Source organism: Sander vitreus, chromosome 6 (genome assembly GCF_031162955.1).
Source record: "Sander vitreus isolate 19-12246 chromosome 6, sanVit1, whole genome shotgun sequence".
In the NCBI taxonomy this organism is placed as follows: Eukaryota; Metazoa; Chordata; class Actinopteri; order Perciformes; family Percidae; genus Sander; species Sander vitreus.
In genome coordinates this window covers 32,960,931-32,966,249 of record NC_135860.1, presented here as the reverse complement: position 1 = coordinate 32,966,249, position 5,319 = coordinate 32,960,931, and the positions used below count along the sequence as shown (strand labels likewise).

Below are 5,319 nucleotides of genomic sequence, written 5' to 3'. Positions count from 1 at the left end.
CATGGAAAGCAGCGCTATAGAGATTGAGACTTATGTTGCATTAATGGCCCATTAGTGCAAACAAATGGAGGATATAGATGATCTTGGGCGTAACGTTTAGCGGTTATTGTACTCCCTAAAGTGTCCCTAATATTTGCCTTTGCTGAGCAGAATACCTTTCAACTATCTCTATTTTTGAGATGTACAGTGCAATTGCAGACACAATAATGTGCTGAACGAACATGTCTTGCCAGTATGGGGATCGAACCCATGACCTTGGCGTTATTAGCACCACGCTCTAACCATCTGAGCTAACCTGCCTGAGTTTTTGTCATTTAAACAAAAAAAATAAAATAAAAAAAAATAAAAAAAAAAATTCCAAAAATGAAACAGGCCCAAACGAGCAAAATTGGGTCAGTTTTTGGATGGGCTACCTGGCTGTGTATGGTTTGTAGGGACTGCATATGTTTTTGTCCTTGCTACTATAGACATGGAAAGCAGCGCTATAGAGATTGAGACTTATGTTGCGTTAATGGCCCAGTAGTGCAAACAAAAGGAGGATATAGATGATCTTGGGCATAAGGTTTTGAGCTTATTGTACAAATAAAGTGTCTGGCCGTGCTTAGCATTATCAGCACTACACTCAAACCATCTGAGCTAACCCGCCTGCTTTTGATGACTTTTTAAAACAAGATTTGTTCCAGTAAACCTGTACAGAACCTACAGAATTGGACCAGTTTTGGATGGTCAATCAGGTGTGACCACCTAGCAGCTTGGCGTTTGCGGAGGGAAATTAGCTTAAACGGTAGACTGCAGACTTCACCTGTAAAAGTTATTGGAATAAATTTTTTTTAAGCAGAGCAATACACCTCAAACTATCTGAGAATTTGGATTAAAGCTGAAACACCAATGAGCAGTAAGTGATTTGTCCAACTCAACATCAAACCTGCTTCCACGCTGTTTTCTGAGTTAACGGAGAAGCTTTCAACCACGAAGGGACTCGAACCCTCAATCTTCTGATCCGAAGTCAGACACCTTGTCCATTAGGCCACGTGGTCTTATCAAACAAAACTTTTTTCACAAGTATGAATTGCCATGGTTTAGCTGCAAAGTAGCAGAGAGCTAACATTTCCAAAAAAGGAACACTTTCGCTGGCCAATTACCTTTTGTGGAAGTAAATAGCTTAAATGGTAGACAGGCCGCTTCCATGTCAGTTAATGGAATTAAATTACACATTGTCCCTAATATTTGCCTTTGCTGAGATTAATACCTTTCAACTATCTCTATTTTTTCAGATGTACAGTGCAATTGCAGACACAATAATGTGCTAAATGAACATGTCTGGCCAGTATGGGGATCAACCCATGACCTTGGCGTTATTAGAACCATCTGAGCTAACCTGCCTGATTTTTTGTCATTTCAAAAAAATAAAAATTCCAAAAATAAAACAGGCCCGAACGAGCAAACTTGGGCCATTTTTGGATGGGCTACTTGGCTGTGTATGGTTTGTAGGGACTGCATATGTTTTTGTCCTTGCTACTATAGACATGGAAAGCAGCGCTATAGAGATTGAGACTTATGTTGCGTTAATGGCCCATTAGTGCAAACAAAAGGAGGATATAGATGATCTTGGGCATAAGGTTTTGAGCTTATTGTACCAATAAAGTGTCTGGCCGTGCTTAGCATTATTAGCACTACACTCAAACCATCTGAGCTAACCGGCCTGCTTTTGATGACTTTTTAAAACAAGATTTGTCCTAGTAAACCAGGACAGAACCTACAGAATTGGACCAGTTTTGGATGGATAGTGCACCTTTTCATATTACTGTTGAATTGTTCATCTGTGTAATACTCACAATTGTTTTTCATGTATTGTACTTTGCTGCAAAACCAATTGCCCTCAGGGGACAAAATAAAGTTGAGAGTTGAATTTGAATTTGTTGATGGTATTGTTAAAGTGGTTTGAATCAGTCTCATAGCATTTGTTCTCTGTGTAGTCAAAACGTTTTAAAGTTGAAATTGTACTCATCATACGTAGTAGTTGTGTGTGTGTAGATGATCACCCACACAGTCCTTGCCAATGTCTACTATTTCCTCCTCATCAATGTCTGAATGGGAACAAGTAGTCACGTAATCTCCATTCGTCAATTAATTTTACGGCATGTATTCGCACTTTCCATTTTGTCCGTGCAAAAGATCCTCCTACCCCATCCCAATTCTCACCAAGCTTCCCTCATCCTCTTCAAAGTCCAAATCCTCATAGTTCTAATTTAGTCTGACTGTAGTGTACTGCATATGCACACAGGTAAACACAGACACACACAAACAGTCTGTGCTTGTCCTGTTCTCTCCCACGTGTCTCTGTTAAAATTGACCTTCTCTGGCTTTCATCATAGGAATATATCACCCTCAAAGAACAATTAGGCTGCCAGACACATTAATTAGAGAGCATTTATTTAGATAAACGTCTGAGAGAGGGAGAGAGAGAGAGAGAGAGAGAGAGAGAGAGAGAGAGAGAGAGAGAGAGAGGGAGGGAGAGAGAGAGAGAGAGAGAGAGAGAGAGAGAGAGGGAGAGAGAGAGAGAGAGGGAGAGGGAGAGGAGAGAGAGAGAGAGAGAGAGAGAGAGAGAGAGAGAGAGAGAGAGAGAGAGAGAGAGAGAGAGAGAGAGAGAGAGAGAGAGAGAGAGAGAGAGAGAGAGAGAGAGAGAGAGCGAGAGAGAGAGAGAGAGAGAGAGAGAGAGGGAGAGAGAGAGAGGGAGAGAGAGAGAGAGAGAGGGAGAGGAGAGAGGGAGAGAGAGAGGGAGAGGGAGAGAGGGAGAGGGAGAGAGAGAGAGAGCGAGAGAGAGAGAGAGAGAGAGAGAGGGAGAGAGAGAGAGAGAGAGGGAGAGAGAGAGAGACTGAGAGGGAATGTAAGGGGAGTTATTAATATGCAATATGAAAATAATTGCACACAATGTTTCTTAATATGTGGAAATGGCACCTCTGCATTCAGCAAATACATTTTCCTTCTACAATTTTCATCTTTTTATTGATTTAAATATGAGATTTGCAAGCTTATGCATTTCCTGTTTGTATTATCTTGGTTTATTTTGAGTACATCTGTATATATTTCTATTATTATTGTCATGAATAATGTTATTTTTGCAGACGTGCAGTATTTCCGGTTAGTTTGAAGAACTCCTGCTTGCAGTGCAGCATTTTGTTCAGTCAGTCATTCACACAGTTTTTTCCAGCATTGCAAACGTGCCGAGCCGCAGTTTTCCTCAGGTTAGGACAGCAACATGTTGTAATTGTCCTGGCTCTTTATCAGCGTGTGTGCCTCCTGCAATACATACACAGCTGGTGGGGAAACAATGTAAATGACTATTAATTAAGAGAGATTAAACGCACAAAGAACGCACACAACACACATCATTCTTTTTCTTTTATGTCTCAGGTGTGTATAAGAACATGTATTAATGTCTGTGTATGCATGTAGGTGTATAGTTGCAGGTAAGCAGCCTACTTGCTCAAATGTGTGTTTTTGTGAATCTCCAGAAGCTTTGTATGTATGTGTGTGTGTGTGTGTGTGTGTGTGTGTGTGTGTGTGTGTGTGTGTGTGTGTGTGTGTGTGTGTGTGTGTGTGTGTGACCCTGTAAATAAGATTCTGTACCCCATCTGGTCCCAGTCAGAACAGTTTGAGGCAGCGTCTCAATCAGAGCTGGTGATTGGTGTTGTTCTCATGTGAGTTCTGCAGCTGCCCGGCGCTCAGCCCGAACACACAGGCTGGGATCAGCTCTGCTTACACCTTCTTCTCAGACAGCCAACTGAAAACAGCTCACTCATGTATCATTTGCCTTTGCTTCATGTGTGCAATTATTTGTGTGAGAATTCTGTACGGAACACAAAATGGGACAAATGAGACAAAAAACAATGTCCCTGTTCCACAATTAAACTTCTGTCTGAACAATTGAAGCTTCTGCTCACACACACATGTATTTCCCATAGACAGAATATAGAATGGACCAACAGATCCCGTTGCTCTGGACGGAGACCAGTGAAGGATATTAGAAGCACTTTTCCGCTGAGCGTTACTGAGCAGCCTCCAACTGAGAGTAAATGAACGTAAATGTGACGTGAGCAACCTGTCTGAAAGTTGGAAGTCTTCTGGTAGCTGTGCCAAGAGAAATCTCAATCATTCCCAATCTAGCAGAGACGGAGAGCGTAGGTATATGTAAGGAGATAACATAGACACAGGCTAATTATTGATCACTAAAATGATAGTTAACATTAGTAATTAAACTTAAACAGCTAATGTAAGTCCAAACTGCCTGAGAGCTTCTCCTGTACTATACGGTAATTCCTCTACTATGCGACAGTAAGTCTCGTGGTTATGACACCATCGTTAGCCTATTTTTATAAAAACGTCTTCTACGGAGCCATAACGTGAGGTACAAGGTAATAGAGCCTTTTATACATTGTCGTGTTTCTTTAGAAATAAACAACGGACAAATAGAGTCTTTAAACGCTTCAGATGTAAAGGTATTCTCTGTCAAAGTGACGTCAAAATGAATGGCAGTCAATGGGATGCTAACGGGGGGTGATAGCTTGTTAGCATCAAAATGGCGCCATAGGATCTACGCGTTGTTGACAGACGCTTACCCCCTTGGTATTTCCCCTGGTCTTGGTTAATCCTTGGCTGCCTTCAATTGCTATTGGAAAAATTGTATTTATCATGAGTTGAGCACACATGAATGATGTGGTAACTATGACAGGTAAGGTGGGAGTTTTCTGTCATACCTAAGATGCAAAGATGTGAAATTAAAGAGCTAGTAATCTGACTATATATATCTGACTAATATGGTTTTGTTACGTTGGATTTGATTCTAGATGAAAAATTAGGCTTCATTTTCCTTCTTTTCTTCTGCTAGAGCACAACCTAAGTAGTTCATTGCCGCCAACACCCAGGCTGTTGTTTGTTCTTTTGTTTCTCAATCAACTGTTGGCTGTGCAACAGGTCACAGGTGTACTGTATGATTTTCATCATTTTTTCCTTCTCTGGGTTTTTTTTATGCGACCATTTGAATTGTTGCTTTCATGCTCATTTTACAACACCTCAGTCAGCTTTAGAGCAGCCGGCACTATCTAAGTTGTGTCATTTTTCTCTGTGTGTGTGTGTGTGTGTGTGTGTGTGTCCAAGGCAGGGGGTAACATGGTGGTTACCAAGGCAACGGAAAGATCCCTGTTTTTTACAGCAGGAAGCAGGAAGACTTCATCAAATCTGAATGACCCCCCCAGAAACACTGGTGCAACATATTCTCTCTCGCTCTCTCTCTCTCTCTCTCTCTCTCTCTCTCTCTCT

At 41.3% G+C, this 5,319-nt stretch overlaps 2 non-coding genes across 2 annotated transcripts; both read right to left on the bottom strand.

Moving 5' to 3' along the window:
• Positions 1-222: 222 nt before the first annotated feature.
• Positions 223-300, bottom strand: trnai-aau (transfer RNA isoleucine (anticodon AAU)). Its single transcript has one exon. It is a non-coding gene; the product is annotated as a tRNA-Ile (tRNA).
• Positions 301-964: 664 nt separating this feature from the next.
• trnar-ucg (transfer RNA arginine (anticodon UCG)) lies at positions 965-1,037 on the bottom strand. The gene has a single exon. It is a non-coding gene; the product is annotated as a tRNA-Arg (tRNA).
• Positions 1,038-5,319: the final 4,282 nt, after the last annotated feature.